General features: G+C 36.1%; 1 protein-coding gene across 6 annotated transcripts in view; it reads right to left on the bottom strand.

The window, feature by feature from the left end:
• The window catches only part of TRPS1 (transcriptional repressor GATA binding 1), a 257,443-nt gene that overhangs the window by 10,581 nt on the left and 223,827 nt on the right, over nt 1–23,035 (bottom strand). The window lies entirely within an intron of this gene.

Raw genomic sequence — 23,035 nt, 5'->3', positions numbered from 1 at the left:
GCCTTTAATGACGGCTCCTAAATGCTGAACCCTAAAATATACCTTTTAAAAGTGTCAAAACAAAAGTCAAAAGACAGAACCTGGCAATATGTTCAATACACTTTAGAAAGGGGGGACCGCATGCTACCTGAGCTTTAACATATAGTCCAGCTTATAATAAATGTGCCATGCGAACCGTTTAAAATTAAACCTGATTTGTGTCTTTTTGTATGTCATTCATGCAACGCAAGTATGAAGAGAGTATAGCACACTCAGTTCTAGTTTTTGGTGTGCAATTGTAAACTTTGAAAGAGAACACCCTCGACTTCCCAAAGCTGAGGGGACCAGTATAAACTTGTGCCAACTAGAAGTACAGTGTTACTGAGAACCCTTATGAGGTGCCTGCTTAAGCCAGACAACATAGTCCCATCAATGGCTGTTTATTTCATTTGCCTCAGACTTGGAAATCACAAGCGTTTCCGAATACAAATTGATTTTAGTGGGCTGAATTCCGTAATCACCAGATTCAAAAATAATCTAGGAATATTTAAACGTAGATAATTAGCATTGCTTGTTCCATTCTTGCTATCAAGTAATGATTCCATTAAACTCATTGAAACAAAAGTCAGGCTGTGTTTGTAGGCGCAAACGCGAACAGGCAGGAAATGAAATGCTCTTGCTACGAAAAAAGACAGCCTGAATTGCAACTTCGCTCTCCTTTCTCTAGGAAGTGAAGCCTTTAATGATAAAATATTCACATTAGATAAGGAGTGGAAAAAGTCTTGCTGGAACCCTATTTTGTTATAAGTTTAGAATTACAAATACCATAAGTCAAAATTTCAGGGATTCATAAAATTTAGGCAATTTATTTAACTTGAGTCCATACTGTAGACGAGTGGTATTCTTGCCAAGAAAATACAATGGTTATAATTGTACTCTGATACATTTCAAATGGAAAGCTTTCTGCAGACATAATTTTGGCTTCAAGACTGGAACACTTTCTTGGCATTGAAAGGGCATTTGATTCATCGGGTGTTTCACAATGTATCACTAAAAAGACCTGGTGAGCAGCCAGTTCCCTATAGGGTAATTTTTCCATCCAGATGCAAGTGCTATCAGAGGCCCTCGTCAGCTAAACTAATTATGATCTTGCAATTGCTGATGCCTGCTCACTCTAACATTCGACATCCTCCATTAATCATCAATACAAGGAAAATGAATGAAACGTAAAGAAATGAGGGCTGGTAAGCTGCACAGCTATAAAAATCTGAAATGAGAGCAATAATTTAACAAGATTGGGGGAATGTTTTTAGTGTGCACAAAGTCAGGCTAACAATTGCCCTTTTCAACCAAGAACACGATTTCATTAGTGTAGCAGGTTGTGCTACTTTAGGTGATGTAATAAAAGCTAGATTTTTCACAAAGATAATCGCTTGCTCCCCTTTTCCTCCCTCTCCACCCAAGTCAGGACCAGGAACGCATCACGGTTAGAGAGACGACAAATGTTGGGTGTCAGTCCGCAAGTCCCAGATGGGACCTACTGCAAAAGTAGAGACTGCTCCCTCCTGAAAATGAATGAACTATTAGATGCTATGTTTATCAAACATTCTGGGGCCCCTTTTATCTGAAGTAGGTTGGGGAGCCTAGTTAGGGTATAATTGTGAAACTTCCCCTGGGGCCATGCCATCTTTTTCCTAGATCTAAATAACACGTTTGGCAAATAAACACCAACTTGATCCACATAAAGGTAATGTAAATGTCCATTTGGAAACTAACCCACATATATGGCTGAGGCTCAAATTTGTGTAACCATTCACTCCAGCCTGCTTTTCTTTCCTTATGCCCTGGGTGCTTGACACAGCATGCCAAAGTGGGTGTAATCCTGGTTTCAGAGCGCGTTTCAATCCTTGCACAATTTTGTGCTTAATTCTCTTGCAAAGAAAATGCCCTTCATTAGTTAGAGGGAAAGTCCTAAAATTACAGCACTGGTTTCCATGGGCATATCTTGCTTTAAGGAGCACTTATGCTCAACTAAAGAGGTATATTTTAGGAAAACTATACCTTATTTTAAAGACATCAGGGGTATTCTGGATTCATTCACCCAGAGTCAGTATAGCATGGAGGTTAAAAATCAGATTTAGGAGTCAGACTACTTGCATTCAAAACATGTTTCTGCCTTTTTCCAAGTGCAACTTTAGGCAAGTCACTTAACCTCGCAAAGCTTCAATTTCCCCATCTTTAAAGTGTGAGCCTCTATAAGATGTGGGCAAATGGATGCAATTAAAACAGTGCCAGGGACACAGCAAATACCCAGTAAGGTAGCTCTTTGTCAAAGGGATTCAATTATATTTTTGTAAGAGAAAAATACTTTTTTAGTTTTGTTTTCATCTCCTTAATCTACTTATTGACCATTTTAGAGATGCTTAAGATCTATAGTTGGATATTATCAAATGCATTTCATTTGTGTCAATCTTATCAAATATGAGAATGGAAAGTTGAGTCAGAGTGAAATATCTAGGTGCTCACACCTAGAATTCAATAGGAGCATACTTGTGTGGGGGTGGAAAGTAGGAGGGAGGTGAGAAATACTTCACATATTATCTCCCATCTACACAAATTTATCCCGTTGGTAAGCACTATACAACCTTATTTTTGGTGCACTTGGAATTTCTGGAGGCAGCAGAGAATGTGGGATAAGTGGATAGTATCCTTAGCTGTGTGATCACAGCTATCTCTGTTCCACACCTCTCTGAACCATAACATTGATGAGAGCCCTGACATGGTCCCTCTGCATGTAATGTAACCTTGTAACCTGGGTGGACACAAAAAAGCATCTTTTTGAAGTTATCAACATCCTTAGCCCAACCAAATGTAGAGAAGCAGTCTGTTGCCAAAGGAAGGCAGAATAGAAATCTCTCTTGCCCCACTTTTTAGGAACAAGCGTGGCCTTGTTAAAGGGAAAGAAAGGCACTGAAGACTTTATTTCATTCATAGTATATCATGCATGACAGAGTTTTAAAATATTTTGCCATTCTCCTTTGTACTATGTTTGTTAAGGACAGAAGTCGTGGCTCCTAACAGTCATCAAATATTCTAAGTAATAAGCACCTAGGACAGTGCTCTGTCTTGAGAGGCTCAACATTAATAAGTTGAAAATAATCTACTGGAATTAAAAGAACAGGAGAGAGGAGAGGTAAGGAGGGGAGAGGTGAGGAGAGGGGAGGGAAGAGGAGGGGAGGGGAGGGGAGGGAAAGGGAAAGGGAAAGGGAAAGGGAAAGGGAAAGGGAAGGAAAGGGAAGGGAAGGGAAGGAAAGGGAAGGGAAGGAAAGGAAAGGAAAGGAAAGGAAAGGAAAGGAAAGGAAAGGAAAGGAAGAGAAATGAATCTTACCTGCTATTATTTTTTTTATCATTATTGGTCACTCCTATTTTGAAAAAAAATGTTTTTAAAAAATATTTCTTTTAAATGTCTCCCATTTGAATTGACAAATTTACCTCCAGTTAGGCAGAGATGACTAATGATGTTGCAGAAAAGAAAAATCAAGAGAATTAATTTTCCAATCCTACACTTCACACTTATTTTTGAGGAATAGTCTAAGCCAGGTACTTGCGAGGTCCTGAGGATACAAAATCAGGTAGAACAAGGCTCCAACTCTCCTTTATATAAATCACTATGGTCATATGTTGCTGATGGCTCTATATGTGCATGTGTGTGTGTAAATAATAAGATTACTTCTCCTTTTCTACAAGCTGTTTTTAGGAATTAATAATAACTTATACCTCCATGACATTATTCAGGAGAGAGGAGAATCAAGTCCCATAAGGTCAATTGTGGAGAAGACATGACAGGAATCCGTAGCTAGGGGATGACACCAGTGGTGTACCTGAGGGACGTATTTAGCAAGATTCTTCCCCTCCTCTCAGGCCGAGGGGAAGCTGCACTATTGTATACCTAAAGCCACGGGAGCCACACATTCTCTGCCCTTGGCTTTCTCTAAGTGCCTCTTCTACTTCTTTGTGGGCTTAACTGAAGTAAAGAGTGAAGGAAGGTGGGCCCCAAACCCGTATCAATAAGAAAGTCACCTCAACTGAAAATTTCTGAAGAGAAAATTCTGGAATCAACAATCTGAGGAACTTTTTTTTTTAACTTCAAGTTTTATAGTTTGCCTATAACTTTTCAATCACATTTGTGTTGCCTTTATATAATTTCTGTTGGCTGATAGTTTCCTGTGTGAAAAAGGAAGGATGATGACAGAAACAGTTAATTATAAGGACTTTTGAGGCTAGCCCAATGACTGGCCTAGCAAATGCTTTTCAGTGATAATTACTGAGAATTCTTTGGGATCACTTGTTTCAATGTATTATGACCACAATATTGACTTTCACAACAGCAATTTAGATGATGAATTTGGACAACCATTCATGTTAGGATTTGAAATAGAAAATGACACACCCATCTTTTAATATAAGTACAGTTTAAATCCAACATAATTATTTTTCCTGCTTTGAAGTGCACCAAGAAGTATAAAGGAGAAAATAACTAATCAAACAAATAAACAAATGAACAAAAAATTTAATATAGGTTCACAGCTAACCACTGTGTGGTATCACTGTCATTAAATTTTTCTGAAAGCTTCTGATTCAAGTTTTGCTTTTAGGGGGGCTTAATTCATTAGTCAGTTATATATCAGTGGGTTGAGACTTGGTACAAGTGTTTGTTACTAAGCCCAGATGTGACTTAAGAAAAAAATGAAAAGTTTTAAATTGGTTTAGCTGTTTTTATTGCTCATATTATTATTTGAAAATCAGCCAAAAACAAACATTAAGGTTTTCAAGTTCCATTAACAAAGAATTGATTTCATTTGATTAATAAGAAATATTAATTGACTAAATTATTCATTCAAGTGGCTTAATATTTAAAGACATGCATATTTGTTTCAAGATATTAAAGTCTCCATCGGTGAAAGAATTTGTGCAGAAATGGTCCTTTATATTAGTGCTCTATGAATAAGAACTACTCTGAAACCATGTAATTACGTAACGAGCTTTGATAAGCCGAGTATTTACTCACATTTTTTATGGTTTATATCTTAGCTATTTTAAATCAAATCAATCTGAAATTTAATATACATGCTGTTAGTGCAGATATACCTCAAATATTTTTAACTCTTTAAATAATTTCTGTGTTTATTCTATTTTATCAAGAATCTTTTGTGTATTTCATTTTAGGGACATGTACAAATGGCTATAAGAGAAACTTTTGGTACAATTTTGTAGCAATAAAATTTCAATGCTAAATTAAATCAGCTTGGGATAATTACTGAATGTCCACCATGTGTCTGGCACTATGTTACAAATGGGGGTTACAGTGATGTATGTAACAAATATGGCCTGTCATCTCTCTGGGTTTCCAGTAGAATGTGCTAAAAAATTGTTAATTTATGGAAATTATATGTAAACTTTTCTGAAGAAACCAAAGTACATTCTATCAGTAAACCTTTATCTATCTATCTATCTATCTATCTATCTATCTATCTATCTATCTAAAGATTTTATTTTTACATAGTCTCTACATCCAACATGGAGCTTGCACTTACAACCCCACGATCAAGAGCCACATGCTCCATCACCTGAGCCAGCCAGGCACTCCAATAAATCTCATTTAAAGGCTGAAAGTTATCTACTAATCAGAGAGGTTACTCTCTGTGCTCCTTTACAAAAATGGGTAATAGTCTAGTCATTTCAGAAACAAGTTGATACTTGTTTATTATCCCATAAGGAATAATACCCTGTAATAATAGGATAATAATCAATAACATTACCTTATGAACTACCAAAAAGTTGATATGTTAAATAATGTATTTATTATTATCATGTATCTAGTTGACATTCAATAATTATGAATAAATGATGACTACTATTTTAGTCATCATCACTGTTATTACCACTTGGTGACACAGACGGCCACCTCTTCCTCCTTCTAATCTTCCCCAAGAGAGGATTCACCAGCTATTGACTACATATCAGTAGACCCTACAGAATGCACAGAATGCAGTACCTAAAACCACTTAAACACAGATGGTGGCTTGCAACAAACACCTTTAAATTAATAGCCAGAATTTTGCCCAAAGCACAGGCAACCCAATGTTTTAGCAAGAGCAGGGAAAGAATGCTGCCGACACAAAGCAATAGTTATCAGTATCTTGACTGACTTTTGTTCTAAAAAGAATTGTGAAGAATTGTGCAGCTGAAATGGGTTGCACAGCAAGTCTCTACCTGATTTAAAACAGCCCTCTTTGCCCTCAGATTTCTTGCCAGAAAACTGAAGAGACTCTACAAGGTTCAGCCAAGCACCCATCTTACAATCATCCTATCTCAGAATTTGGAAACAAAACCTGTTTACCCTGCTTATTAAATTCACTTCCTCAACACATCAGCAATGATAATGGAGGCCAGTGTAAACTAAGCTCACATCCCTGGCCAGGAGCAGTAGAACATGCCTCTGTTCCAGGACATGAGGCAATCCATACTCGAGCAATCATGCACTGTATCCAGGTATGCATGTGCCTAAGACTGATCGCACTGACACATCACCATGTGGGAGCTGCCCCAGGTATCAAGAAATGCTGGTGTGCCAAACACATTAGCTCCATTTCTTCTGAGATGCAATTGGTGTAGAGAGATAGCAGAAAAATCAAGATTTTTCCATGTATATCCCATGCTTCAAATTGTTAATCTGTGTAATTTAGAAATTTGTCACACACACACACAGAACCCATTACAAAGGTTTGAAGGACTCCATCTCCATTTTTTGACTTTTCCCGTATTTGATAAATGAGCAACCAAATATCCAGTGTCATACCCAAATTACATAAAGAACCAGGACCAGAGGGGCGCCTGGGTGGCTCAGTTGGTTAAATGTCTGATTCCCAGTTTCCGCTCAGGTCATGATCTCAGATTGAGATTGAGCCCCGCATTAGGCTCTGTCCTGACAGTGTGGAGCCTGCTTGGGATTCTCTCTCTCTCTCTCTCTCTGACCCTCCCTGGCTTGCTTTTTCTCTTTCTCTCTTTCTTTCTCTCTCTTTGTCAAAAATAAACTTACTTTAAAAAATTAAGAACCAGGACTAGAAAAACTGAGATCTTTGGAGTTCTACCCACATTGTTTCTGTAATAGTGTTCTGCCTTTACAGCAATATGTATTTAGACAGCTCAAACTGTGGTTGAAAATTTATGTCTGCACTGTCTTTTTTCATTCCACGTGAAAGTCATTATTGTCAAAAGAACTACTCAAGTCTTTCACTACTTCTATTTCTGCCACCACGGATCCGTTTTCACCTTCAGCTACAACAGTCATTGGAGAGTTTCTCCACAGGGACTTCCTTCCATGCCAGTGCCAACATCTGACACTGAAAAGGAAGAAAAAAGGCTTTGTGGAGGGAGGCACAGTTAAACAATTTTAGCACCTCTTCAGCAAACTTCAGTGTGAGAATATGGTTGATCCTGTTCTAATACATTTATTGTACATTTTATGTAAATATATTTTATAAACACATTTATTATGGAAATTATTCACACTATAAAAAATAAAAATCTTAAATGATCATGATACAGAAGAAATCTGTTGTAGAATAAACCTAAAGTGCAAGGGTTCACCTTCCATGCACCTAAATAAAAACACAAATAGAGTTATTTTATGTCTTACTTATGTGGCGTTGCCTTTATAATAGGTAATGATGATGATGATGGTTATTTTGAAAGAAACAGAAAATACCACGTAATAATCAGGCATTCTTTTCTTAGAGTGCCTGGCTGGCTCAGTCAGTGGAGCACGTGACTCTTGATCTCACAGTTGTAAGTTCGAGTCCCATGGTGGGTGTAGAGATTACTTAAAAAAAATAAGATACAATCTTTAAAAAAAGGAATTCCTTTCATATTAGCTAACAGATAATAACTGGTCCATAAAGTGTTTCCATCCTCACGGCATTCACATGGTTCTTCAATGGTTCCTAACATTCTTTTGATAAAATTTATGACACTTTCCCCAGAAAAAAATATGTCAACTGTTCGTAAAATAACTTCAGGCTGTTCAAAAGAATGTCCTTCACAAAATGTATCCAAAGATTTCATATGGATCTGAATGCCTGCAGATCCGAAGGTTAAGAACTTCTAACATATATTATCCAAGTTTAGATCAAAATGAATTACCAGGTATTATTATTCTCCCACCATATTATTAATAATAAATTATTATTATAATCAATACTTAAATAATCATTATTAAATAATATTTATTTAATTTATTTAAATTTAATAATTAATATTTAAATATTTAAAATTATTATAATTTAATATTATAAATTAATAAAACCTATAATTTAATAATTATATAATATTATAATTATAATTTAATAATATAAAATAATTATAATTATTATAATTTGAATTAATAATTTAATTATTAATATTATTATTCTCCCACTTTAGTTGATGAGGTGAAAAGATTGGGAATGGTCGACTTATCTAGTGTCAAAAAATCCATCATAGTCTCTAAGTCTAGTTAAAAACACAACATTGTATTCTAGAAACCATTTCTGAATCAATTATCTATAGAATTCTCTTGCTTGACTACTTTTTGTCCCTTCCGTTTTTTTTTTTTAAAGTGGGCTCCACGCCCAGTGTGGAGCCCAAAATGGGGCTTGAACTCATGACCCTGAGACCATGACCTGAGCTAAGATCAAGAGTCAGGCACTTAAGTGACTGAGCCACTCAGGCTCCCTTGTTCCTTCTTTAATAATCACCATCACACATCTAAGATTTCTCAAGACTTACTACGTGTAGGATTATATACTTTAGGCTTAGTTCACAAAAGTCCTAAGAGGTATTATTATTATTGTTGTTGTTATTACTGTTATTATTATTCCCTCCACTTTACAGGTGAGAAAACTGAGGCCCTAGCAAGGTTTTCTCAGTTGATAAGTGGTAGGGCTAAGATACAAACCCAGGTCTCCCTCACTTAAGAGCCACAGTTCTTAACTATGTTTCAGGCCCTAGTACTAAAAAGGTGATTGGGGAATTTTTACCAAAAATATTTCACCATAACTTGGTTTTGAAGAACACTTACCTCTTCAAACCACCCTATAACAGCTGATTGAAATTATGCAAGTTTTGAAGTACCAGAAAGAAATGACTCATCCTTGATCAGATATGGCAACGATCTGTTTTGAGGTTGATAAATACAGTCATAGCCAGAGGAGCACAGCATTTGGCTGATGGAGAGGTAGTGGTAGGGAAGGGGGATGGGTATAGTACACATGTTTTAATCCTGCCATCTCAAAAAAAAAAAAAGGCAAAAAAATGTATGTAAAATAAGCCTCCACTTAAAAGCAGAAATGAGTCGACACCATTGACTTAGCTCCTAATAATGCCAGTTACAAGGGAGGACAGCTGTGAACTAGAATCTCTGTTTTTGCATTAGTCTTGGCTAGAGATAGGGCAGGAAAAACGACGCTGGGTTTTGACAAGTTCTGTAAACACATATGTTCAGATAACAATTTACTAGATTTACTTTATATACTTGTATGTTCCCTGGCAGAGACCTTTTGCAATGTGTGGTAGCATCAGTATTCAATAAAAAACACTGCCAATTCTGAAAGATGAGGTTATTTTAATAAATTGCTCAGATTTGGATAATATGAAAATATTTGTAGTTATTTCCCCTTAAACAGTTCCCTTATTTTATATATATATATATATATATATATATATATATGTACATATATATGTATATGTATGTGTATATGTACATATATATGTGTATATGTGTATGTGTACACACATATATATGTACATATATATATAAGTATATGTTATTCATCAACCTATGGAGTTGACTTTGATACTCTCCATGTGTGATAGAGTTTCCATTTCATTACAGAGCAGCTGAGACCAAAATATTCTGAACTCTAAACACTTTTTACAGGCTATCAAGTTGAGAGGATACAGTACAGGTCAGATGTTAAAACATAGCATGTAGTCTGCTCAGCAGAAGGACAGCGATTGCTGCTTATTTCCCCTTAACAGCATACAAGTTATGGAAATACAGTTAAATATACTGAAGTTTGAAACAATTAAGAACCAAGTTAAAGATCTGCAAATGTGTGTTAATAAGAGACTCTGACACCAAATATGCAATTTGGACTAAATACTTGATAAGCCTATATTGGAAATACTTGTATTATTGCATCCTCTAGGATTTAAATACACGGGGGGGGGGGGGGGTGGGCGGGGAGGGACTAAGAAAAATGAACCTGACTTCATTTAATTTTTGAATCTATAAATAATTCTTTTAAAATGTTACCTCATTTTTACGCAGGTTTGTAATTCCTTGGGACACATGAAATTATAGGTATTTTAATACACCTTTCCAATGGTTACAATAAATGCCTAGTATGTTATGGCAATGGTTCAATTGAAGATGTATCTTCAAAGGAGAACTCTGTAACTGCTATGGGTAAAACCAAGCTCGAGCAGATAATTTCATTACAGAGGCACTGTGCAGACGGGGAAATCTAAGCTGAGTTTTAAAGTTTTAATAACATTATTTTAAAACGACAAGTTGAAATTATGAATTTCCTTAACAATAATGATGTAATTTTATAATAACTGAAATCTTTCACGGGAAAACTGCTTCTTCAGTAATTCACACAGTCCATTACACAGGGAAGTACTCTGATAGGCTGGCCCTCTGTCACCCGCCCCCACCCCGCATTCAAATAGCTCACGTACATGACTTCCTTTTCCATTACCAACTTGTCTGCAGTACCATCTGTAAAAACGAACACATACCTTGTGCTGCCAGTTTCTGCTTTTGCACGTCCATTAGTGGGACTGGCTGCAGCTGCTCAAGAAGAAAGCAATGATTGTCTTTGCTTTTATATATATTTCCCCTCCAGTCCTATCATATCAGCGCAAGGCAATACATCGTCTTGAGGAGGAACTGCACTTAATCACCTTCCTCGGACCCAGTTCTCTGTGTGATCTGGAGTTTGTTAATCACACTGTATCACAGACCAAAGCAAGAACTACCTCATCGCATCAAGCACTCTCGAGACGACCCCTCAGTCACTCTTACCAGAAGCAACAGTTAAAATCATTTTGTACTGTAACAGTCTGTACACAGAGTAAGTATCAGGAAACCAATACTGAGGCCTGGAAGCAGCACATCCTAAGACACAAAACTCCTGGCGAGTGAGATTGTATTTCACGAGAGGGGCTTTGAAAATAAAACACAGCATCTAACTCTACTAAGACTTTATTTTCCCCTGCACTCATGCTTCTTCTTCTGTTAGCACTATTTTCTCCCTAGACAAACATTATTAAACTGTTCACGATCTTTGCAGAAGTAGCAAATATAGTAAAGAAATTACCCCAAATTAATTTTTAAAGCGATCTGCCTCTAAGAAACAACATTTCTCCCTATTGTGGGAATGATATGAATGAAAAAAAAACCACCAGCAATTACTAAGTTCTTAAAAATATTTCAGAAAAATATTTACAGAGAAGGTGAAATTAAAAGCACACACAAAAGAAAGAAAGAGACCCAAAAAATGATTTAGTCTGTTTCCTGTGCTATTCCACATTTACAAATTTACCCAAAATATATCAAAACTACTCTTTTTCTTAAGAGGTATTTTGCTGTCAGTGTGTAATCAGCTTTGGAACATCGGAATGCCAATTCTACCTTAGCTTCTCATCTATTAAATTCTCTTAAATTATCAAATGGCTCTGCTTTCTCCGCATTTAGGTATAGGAGATAGAATGCTGGATTCCAATTATTTACATATGTAAGTCGCTCCCAGAGGACCAGGGCTATTAAAGAAAGGGCCTATTTTTCTTTTAATCTTTACATTATCAGTGCACTGCACATAGTAGGGATTTAATTAATAACAGCCGAAGTGAACTGACCTCTATCCGAAGAGAGGATTCTGCTAATTTCAATAAACAGACATTGTGTTAAAATATACATATGTGTATACATATATACATGCTATGATCACCAGGTTATACTTGAAGTGAAGCTTTATTCATGAAATCTGTATGGCAGTCATCATTACAAAAAATAGGACTTGGACTGAAAACAGTTTCCCTTTCATGAAATGCAAAATAAAATGAAAAAGTTATGTACACTTTTTAGACTATATAGTATATGACAGGGGGGCAGGAAAGAAATGGACTTTGCTTAAGCTTCTGAGCAATCCACAAAACTAGTAGATACGGCATATGTTGATGTGTATATTTGTGTATGGATACACACAAATGAATCCATTGCAACATTTCAGCACTGACGTAGTGAAATGTTGCTAGTTGCTTTTATTTTTATTAAAACAATATCACATTTTATAAAGGGCTAAAATACCAATGACGTTAAATTAAAGAGAAAAAACTGTGAGTTTCCTGGAGAGAGGAGAATAAACATAACTAACTACATGTACAAAAGACTAAAAATGAAATGAAGCAACAGACTAGCTAGGACAGTGTCTTATATGTCAGCCTAATAATTATTGGTTTTAATAGGTGGAGAATAAGATATTAATAACTTGTGATTTGCTTCTATTACTATGTTAGAGTCCTCTTAATTCATGTATGTATAGAGAATACTGAATGCTGTGCTTAACCTATATCAGGAACTCAATGAGCATTCAATTCATCCTTTTGCTCTTAACTTCAGAAGATACGGAGTATCAATAGATATTACATTTTAGAGGATACTGAGTAACAAAATAAGATTTTGGCACATATATACACACATATAATTCAATTATCTATAGCTACATTTTTACTCACATATATATAAAACTTAAGCAAAGAAGCTCATATTTATTTTATTTTTGCAACATGAAGTATGAATAGTGATCCTAAACTCTCACATGTAGGTGACTGTCTTAAAATCTAACCCATCAATTATGAATATCTCTCTATTTTCTGTCTCTCTTCTATTCTTTGTTTTTTTGACTGTGTCCCAAAAGACTTTCAAGGATTTCATTACATAAATAAGTTTGGTGTTGACTTATTTATTTCCATGAGATTCATGAGTCTATCAAAGATACATGTCTCATCCTAAAACGTAAGTGGACACTGGAGAAGGAATCAGTATGCTTTGGAATTTTCTAGAACATAAAGGAATGTTGGTAGGTCAAGTTCCTTTATGAGTATTACTCATTCTAGCTAGTTTTTTTTTCTTTTCATATAGTGCGATCACATAGATTAATGTTATCATAAAAAATGACAATGGCTATTTAATTCATGGACTATATAGAATGTTGATTCCCATAGATTTATATAGATCAAGACTTAGAAGCCTTTGTACAAGAATTAATTTTTGGTGCTGGCTGTAAATTTACATCCATAAGCAAACATTTGGAATTTGACATTTTTTATTTTATTAAAAATATATATATACACACACATAATACATCCACATGCACACAAACATACATTTAAATTAAGTATATGCACATATGCATGCACATTTCTTTAAAAAAAAGTGGCTTCTAGGTCCTCCAGTTTAATAATTTAAAAAATTCAGGGGGATAGTATTGTATTTTAAGATGTTTACTTTAAAAAAAACAAAAAGCTATACTTCTTCCTTAAAGGTTATATCTGACTAGAAAATACCTCTGATGAAAAAGTAGGTATAAAAAGTGCAATGACAGAATCAATAAATCAATGAAACTTAAGCCAGCAAGTAGCATTTCACGAAGAATGAATAATTTACATACAATTAAAAACCATTTGCAGATTTTACATGCTCCAAAAATTGTGTACTCCCTGAAGGACAGGTTAAGGAGTGAGATCTGACTTAAATCATCCCTCTTTTTCTATCTATTTTCCAACATTTTATTTCACTAATTGCACATATGTATGTATATACTTAGTGTGCCACATGTATATTTCTTTGGCAAAATAAAAATGGAAACAGTCATCCTCCTTTAAACTCATCCCAAATGAAGGCAATAATTCACAAATAAACAGAACAGACTGATTGGTACCACACTAAAACTCAAAGCAATTCACATTTACCAAAAAAAAAAAAAAAAAAAGAGTTAAGAGTAAAGAGAACGTTAAACATAAAAGTCCTAACTTTTAAAGAAGAAAATCACCATTAGCAGAGGTTTGGCTAATTAGCCAATCTAATGCAGGGCTTTTATGTTTGTAGGTTTATAAATTTCAGAAAATGACCAAATTATTCCACTTATACCATTAACTTGACCCCTTCCAGGATTTGACCTTCCTAATAGATCTGTTTTATAAGATACGACATCTTGAACAGCTGTGCTATTCTTTCTTGAACTTGACTTTTTTTTTTAAAGCATGAAAATAGACTGATTTACTAAAACATGAGTATTCTTTGGTAACGGTGGGGGAAGGGATGGATCAGACATGGAAAAATAATGTGAGTTCCTGTCCCAGGGAGTCATTTTGAAACTCAGAGAACACTGAAGTATTACAAACATTTGTGGCCAGTTAGATAAATGACATACAGAGAATTTAAAAATAATCACTATGAATTGAGTTCATTAACATAAAGAGATACGATTATTAAAATGGAGAAGAAATTCATTTGAATGTTCTGATCTTCAAACTCCTTACCACTGAGTGGAGGCCCTTATGTGCTCATTGCAAATTGCAGGATGTTCCCAGTCTTGTTAGCAAGGCTCTCTCCAGAATTTTACTTTTTAAAACTAAGTATAAATCAAGATGAAATTAGGCAATTTCAGGGAAAAAGTTTTCTCAATTTCTTACAGGGCAAATAACTTGAAGGCACATTGGGAATTTTAATCTATGCTAAAAATCCTCGAGATAGATTATATTTAATATGGCAACTAAATAAATAGTTTGATTTAACCGGAATACTGGTCTCACTCAGAATCCTCTTGATAAAAAGAAACACTGGATTTATAGATGAAGTAGGAAGGGGGAACAACACATGTTTAATAATCACAGCTTCTACCCTTACTCAATTCTGTATCAAGTTTAATCTTGCAGAGGTACTTAGGCTTTAGTGTTATTTTTCTACCTTGGCTCCACATGGCATCTTGACTTAATCTGTAAGTTACTTCAGACAAATAATAAATTGTAGCACAGTATTAAAAGCATATATGAAGCTATTCTTAATTTCAATTGTATTTTTATTATGTTAACTATCTGTTTATCTGATTGCTGCTTCTGACAGGTCGACCATTGTCTAACAACCCAAGCACACTGTTACTTTTACAAGAAGTTAAGGCATTTGGAAAAAAAAAAATCAGACAACTCTGTTTCCAGTGTCTCGGGGATAATTGTTACCTTTCTCCTTTTCAACTTTAAAAGAAAGCAGTGTCTATTTTGCTCAGGGCAGCTGTTTAAAGCTCCTGCTGTCAGAATCTTTTCAACTTGAGTAGATTTAGGATTATTTAAAAATGATTACTGGATCTTCTATTGCTCTTAGTATTTGATCATCGGAATGTCCATACATGGCACAATAATGAACCCAGGAGATACATATTCACACTCAGCTTTACACACACACACACACACACACACACACACATTTTATGTGGGTGATTCTAAATGGTTTATTTTTATTAAAAAAAATTTTAGACAAACCTGTGATGGGGCATGTAATATTGGTAGTCTGAGATATAATAAAATTTAAAAAATATTTGCTCTTCTTCTAGTTCTGAAATCCCGATTTCAAAAAATTCTGAAGACTGTTCAACAGAGGGGCTTCTATAGACTGATCCATTCTTTGACCTAATTTTGCAATGCAGTATGCTGTTGTAGTGGAATCCCTGAACATTAGCAGAGAAGTTTTGCTCCAATAGTCATACATTAACAAAAATCATTCTTTTGAGAATATATTTTTCAGCTCATATAGCTTATAAATGATTGGACTTGCTTTTATTATTAGATAAATATATAATTTTTAATTTAGCAATACTGGTATAGTTTTCCATTAGAACTATAATTAAAATTCATTTTCGTCCAAGCCATAAACACGGGTTGCCTTTAGCTTCCTTCTAAGTTGATTTAGATTTTCCTTAGCAACCAACACACAGCCTTCTCCACCCCTTTATTTCTTTGAATGTTTATTACCTGTTGAAATCTTCTTGGCTTGCAGAAATAGACAGGAAAGGAAAAAAAAAACCCTTATAACCTAAATGCCTGATATTTAATCAATAAAGGAAGGATTTTCTCCCTTAGGAATTCACTGCCTTATAAACTCAGTCTCTTTTCCTCTTTAAGGAACAGAGATGAAAATTCTCTGCTTCCCACAGAATCAAAACCTCGAGTCACTACAACCCACCGAAGAGTGTAAGAAACACGCTCTTACTTAGCGATTATAGGTTCCACATCTATAATTTTTTAATACAATTGCTAATCACCTGCTATTATACATAGATGACAAGACCTCTGAGTCTAAACTCACAGGTCTTCCAAAGTTTCTCAGAGGTATATATTTGTAACATTCATTATATTGGTCCGCTCAGTGATGGAAAATCTACTTTTCTGGAGAGCAGATCTCATTTCTGAAAGAAAACAACATTTCTTCAGAGTAACACTGATGAATAAAATGGCAGAACCACCTTTGGTGGTACCCAAAGGTGACAACATATATGACCAACCAGTATGGCGTGGACAATGACTGACAGGACTCCAGACCAGCACCGGCTCTTGTTCAGGAGCAGACTTCAGGACCCCCCAGGAGGCCAGGTGCTACCCTTTGCAGCTGGGCGGCATAGCTCCCAGGGAGTGCTCAGGAGCGGCTGGGGCACCTGGTGGACTTGGGGCTTCCGGGGGACTTGGGGCTGATGGTTAGTCAATCGGGACTGAACAGGGCTCACCTGTGTCACTTTGAGTAAAAGATGTAACTAGCAAATCACCGGCATGATCTCACTGCTCAAAAACTGGTGATCATTATTCTAAAGCCTGATAACAATGTTCTCTCCAAAGTCAGCAAAACCTGAATAAATTGGCAGCTTCCTCAGGTGGTGGTTTTGAAAGTCTACACTCACTTGGTAATAAGTTCTGGTATGTTTATTTATAAACGTCTTATTACTTTAAATTATCACCTCATGTAAGGAAAGTTCAGTGCCTTTGAAGTGTTTATAATTTTGAGGGGAGGTAAGGTAAATATACATGAAGCAATTAAGAGAATGATGCAAGAAAGCAGACATGTCTAAATCCTAAGATTTTTATGATTCCTCTGCTTTTAAATGCTATAACAAATGAGAAATGTGAAACACACACACATGCATACTCGCTCACACACACACACACACACACACACACACACACACACACTCAGCTAAGGAACCCATGCAAGTAGGTGGCAGGACTCAAATGCACTCTCAATCATTACTTGTCACTGTGACTTTTAGTTTCTTTCCATTGCTTGTGTCAGAAAATACAACCCAAACTAGATTAATATGAAGACAAATCTGACTCCTACAACTGAAAAACCAGGAAACACTCTGACTTTAGGCACCATTTAACCAAGATTCAAATGATATCATCAGAGCACAGTTTCTCTCCCTCTGGAATACGTTCCCTCTGTTCTGACTACAATCTCACCCACATATCTTCTCCTTAGATGGCAAAATGGTGGTTGGACATCTAGCACCATATACTTGATTGAACAAGTGAGGGCGGGGGGTAATAACACTGAGTCCTCTTTCTTGATAGCTCAACACAATGTCTTCACATAGGACCTTGGTGGCCTAACTCAGGTCATGTCCCTGTCCTACTATGGCCAGATGGGACCATATAGAATGTCTGGATTGGTTTATCAGGTCTATAGTAGTTTCTCTAATGTGAGTTACAAATTACTTGGTGATACTATCAAAATGAAGATTTTTATTTAGTAGGTCTCAGATGGGATCTGAGATTCAGTATTTCTCATAAGCTCCCAGTTTGTGTAACAGAAAACAAAGGCACACACTTAAGTTCTGACTCTGGGGCAAAATCAGCTTCATCTGAACTAGATGAAATGAAAGTGAAGAAGGTATCGATTTTTAAGAGAAAACTAAGGACTGTTATCAGAGGTAAGGTATTAAAAAAATCAATACATTTCTACACACACACACACACACACACACACACACACACACACACACACACACAATCTCCTGTATGTATCTGTCCAGCAGAGGGATCCTTTAGTAAGTAAAGCATCTGTGCTGACAGTACCATTGATTACATTTGAGTGGTCCATCCATGCCATCGAGTATTTTTTATGGTTTGAATAATCCTTGAAAGAACCCATTGTTATCTACTCTTCTCATGTCACTCTCTTGGAATAATGGATCCATGTCATTTTCTTCTTTCTACAAAAGCCACACTATGAGGAGGTAGTATAATGGTCACTAGACTGCCAAGAGTCTGTTTAGAAGAACTTGGCAAAACCTTATTTTCACAAAAAGCAAGGATGCCCCTGTGACAGGTGCGATGGTCAACTATTTGAGATCCGATCTATCCCATTTCCTTAGTTCACAATGAATATACAGGATATGTTTGGAAGGTTCACAATAAAAGCCCTTGTGGCCAGCTCACATGAGAACTCTCCTGAAGGTTTATCTGTACTCGAAAGACCAATAGAGCTTTTCAGTTGTCACAGTGATGACAAAGGTAGCATCTGATTTTTTTCTGAATGCATGTTCTTCCTATCCAGTGTCAAATATCAAAAAGTATTTAACGAGTCAACAACTTTCCATTGGCACATACGTCAGAAAAATAAATTGTAGACAAAGGTATCATCTTTACCTTCCAGAAAGACTGAATTACTTACATTAACAAGAATGGTTTGCCTTCTTTTGAATGAGGTATCTAAATGGATTGGAAAGAAATGATATATATTATATATGTATATATATATGTATTATGTATGTATATATACATATAATATATGTATATATATTATATAAAGAAATATATGTATAATAATAATATATATATACATATATATACATACATACACACACCCTTTCGGATCCTATGTCTAGCCTTGGCTCGTATTTACCCCATAAAGATTAGTTACTATCAATTTCAACTTCTGCTTTCTTCACATTCTTAAAGAGTTGGTAAACTCTTTTGTTTGAATTCTACATCACTGGACATGTCTCTAGTTTGTCTGGGTTACAACTGGGGGTCAAAGAGAGCATGAGACTACTTTCCATATTCTTTCTAAGGGAAAGAAAAGCTATGACTTTGATTTTCCCCTATGAACTGAAAGCATCTATAATCTAGCAAGTGAATGTTGAGTGTATCATAAGAGAATTAAGGCTAAAATACCAAAACATAGCATGCTTTTTCTATCTCAAAGTGAAAGCAAGCCAATGTCATCCAAAAGATGTACAAGTGTTTAAAAAATGCATAAGTACAAGACTTACCTACTGCCAAAAGCATGTAAATCTGATGCCAATAAGTCTACATGTGCAGGATTGCATAAAAACCAAGGCCATGGCATACCAGAAGTGATAATCAGTGATAAGTATCTGTTGTCATTTACTTATTTATTATTACTTAATACTATTCATTGAGCATCTGTTCGGTACCCAGCACCATGCTGGGTGATTATGGACCCATAGCTATGGAAGACATGACCTAGGGTCTCAAGTGGCTCACCAACTATCAGGGAAGCCATGTAAGCAAAGACCTGTTAAGTGCTCTAATAAAGCCGTCTATATTTACTAGGTTATTTACTTCAGGAGAAAAAAGCTAATGGCCAATCATTCTGAAGGGTCATGAAAGTGATGCACACAGAATGTCTTCTGCTAAGCCAGTTACATAATAGAAGATCAGTAAATTAGTTTTTTCCTGCCTTCTTTATATATTTATATAAAGGGGTGGGGTGTAAATAACAAATGACCTCCACGGTCTCTTCCATTCTTACTATTATTTCAGTAATAGTTCATTCTTTTTTCCAGATGACCTGGAGGAATCTCATTGGCTTTGAGACTCACATTTCCTCTCTCCCTTTTCTCTTCCTGCCTTCCTTTCTCTCTCCCACCTTCCATCCCTTTTTCCCTCTTTGTTTTTTTTCATTTATCATTTTCAGACTACTCAAGTCCCAGGCATTACACACTGGTGATTCTGGGAAAAACTGTATTTCGCAATAAAATAAACACTCCAAGATCATCTTATACAGTTACTAAAACAGGATCTAATATACAGTGACTGGTGATGGACTGATCCAACCTAACGAAACAACTATTCATAATAAAAGTGAGCTAATGTTAATTTCATTCAGGACATTTATTTAAGTACTTCATAAAATGCACATCACCCTAAATTTGTCTTTTGTTGCTGTTTGAGGGGAAGGAGCCAAATGGTCTCAATTGCATATGGAGATAGCATTAGATGTGTTTCTTTTGCTACACTTAGACAGTCAACAAACTGCCTGAGTGTAGGAGTGTGGATGACGAGTACCTTACAGCTTCAGTCATGCATTTTCTACAAACCAGGAATTGGTCTATTTACCCCTGGGGCACGGAGAAGCAGTGAGTCTTTCAGGATGGTGGTGTTGTGATTCTCATTTCCTGGCATAGCACAGTGCTAACTGCAGGAAACTGCGATTTGGGAGCCCCACATTCTAGCACGGTTCTACCTAGCATTATTTTTTTTTCCAATGGAACAAGTTACTTCATTATTCTCTTTTACTATTTTCATCTATTTTAGAAAAGAGGTGTATGATCACTGCACTGCCATTTTTAGTGATGCCAGCAAGATAAATTAGAACACGTGATGTGGATACGAAAGTAAAAGCCACGTTGCAAAGTCAAGGGATTTTAAAGAGCATCGAATGGACAGAAACTGAACTTGTTAAAATGGCAAAGACAAACAGAGCAAAGACACGATGGAGTCATTAGTTTTTCAATTGACCTGTAAGTAATTTTCCATACTATCCCCTCTAGGACAAATGTGGTTAACTATGTCATGTTCTTCAAGTCTTTACAAAGTTTGTTTTAAAAGTAAATCACGGGTAAAACTGATATTTATTTTAATAATGAAAAAAACTGTATTTAAAGAGCATAGCTTTTCCTCATTAGCCACAGGGGACATTTTGTACCCTGTATACGTTATTATTAGCACTTTGCAGCTAACAAGCAACTTTTAAACACCACTCTGCAACAGCTGTAAAACTAAACCTTCCCGTCATTGGTCCTTTCTGCTGAATGTCCAGACATGCAGTGTTATGACATGTAAGAACATCCACCCTGACTTCCTTTCAACTGAGAAAGCTCAAGACGGTAGAAAACGGGGATCGACAAGAATCCACTCCCTGACTGTATACAGTATCTCACTCTCTGATTAGAGCCCATGGCACACTCACGGAGACAGCGACAGCTGTTTTCTGTCTTTTCATTCCCTTCTCCCATTAATGTTATTTCACTTGTGTTATGGGCTGCACTTTAGATCTAAAAAGAAACATTTAGTTTTATTTGAATGTTTAAATGATTAATGACCCTCTAGTGTAGTTGTCTTCTCATAATTGCCACGGAGTAAGCTGCCATTTACTTTCAAAATCCAGACCTATGTGTACTACGGAGAGCAAATGGCATCTCGGCCACTGGCCACTATGGAGAAAGTTCATTTTCTAAATTGCATCAATTCCCCAGAATTCTTTGTGGACCATTTCTTAAATTTTGGGGTCAAAGTCTAGAAACTTCTATTATGGAAAAATCAAGATATTGCCACCCTGTTCACCGGAGGAGGGTAGGCGTGCACCTGAGAAGTAGAAGATAAAAGGAGGGAGAGGCTCAAATCAATAGGAAGGACTGTCTGGATGGGGCGAGACTCCGTGTTCTTCAAAAGGAGGACAATTTTGCATTTCATCTGAGAGCAGGGCACAGCTGTCCACCGAAGGGGAAGGAAGTAGTTATGTGCACCTATCATGTAATCAAGACAAGGTGCCTGTAAGTCACAGCAGGACCATGTGAGTCTTTCGCTCTTCTATTTTATACAGCTAAAATCCTCCTATCCCAGGGCGAGTCAGAACAGCAGTCTACATAAAACACAGAACTCCTAAAAAGACTGATGTTTACATTTATAGAATGGAAAAAGATGTGATGTTTGCCTCCCAAGGTTTCAGCAGTCAGTCTAATAATAAGTTTGTATTGCTCTCTCTCTCTCTCTCTTTTTTTTTTTTTGGAAAATACAAAATACATTACAGAATAGATTCTAAGGCATTGCTGCAGAGTGTATTTGGCATGACAAAGGATAATAGGCAGTAATAGGATAAAGATGCACATTGTCAAACCACAGGGCCTGAGAGTCACCTAGATAGCACTGTCAGTTTGTTGTGTTTCTCTTTTTAAGTCTTCTGGCCAAAATGTTTTCTGACTTTTGTCTTGGCCAATTTTGGGCCACACTGAATGTTAAATAAACTATTATTTAATCAAATACAGGCATATTAGTCTCACTCCTGCTGACAACTTCAATTAGAATATTTTTGCTTTGTTAAAAAAAAAACCCTCATGATCTTTAAACTGTTAAGGCCTCTGCACAACATCTGGTAACAATTTTTGATATATCCAACCATCAAACTTGTATCTCCGTGAAGTGGTTTATCCAAGATTTGTTTTAATTAGGCCGCCTTTCTAACTTCACATGGCTTTCAAAAGACAGAATCACTCAGATGTTTTAAGCTGTAAACTTACTGAAAGGTTCAGAGGGTATAATTAGAGATCCACCAAGGTGGACTATTTCTGTTTATTAGCTAGATAGCCAGGTTAATTCAGCTGCCTCTTTGAAAGAATAATAAACTATTTCTAATTTTAGCACATTAAAAAAAATGTGTACAAAGCCTAGAGCTCCTCTTTTCTCCACTTGCTGGTGCTCATATCAAAAGCATTTGGGTCTAACTTTTCCGTAAGAACCCACGTTCCAAATGTGTATTTCTCTACTTGGGAAGCCCAGTTCAGTTTTAAAGTCTTCCATTTAAATTAAGCACAGGTTAGAGAAACATATCATTGTGAAGACAAGATCAGAAAAAACAGCACACAGTTGGCCAATAAATATA

The sequence above is a fragment of the Acinonyx jubatus genome, chromosome F2, assembly GCF_027475565.1.
Source record: "Acinonyx jubatus isolate Ajub_Pintada_27869175 chromosome F2, VMU_Ajub_asm_v1.0, whole genome shotgun sequence".
Lineage (NCBI taxonomy): Eukaryota > Metazoa > Chordata > Mammalia > Carnivora > Felidae > Acinonyx > Acinonyx jubatus.
This window is presented reverse-complemented; position numbering and strand designations above follow the sequence as displayed.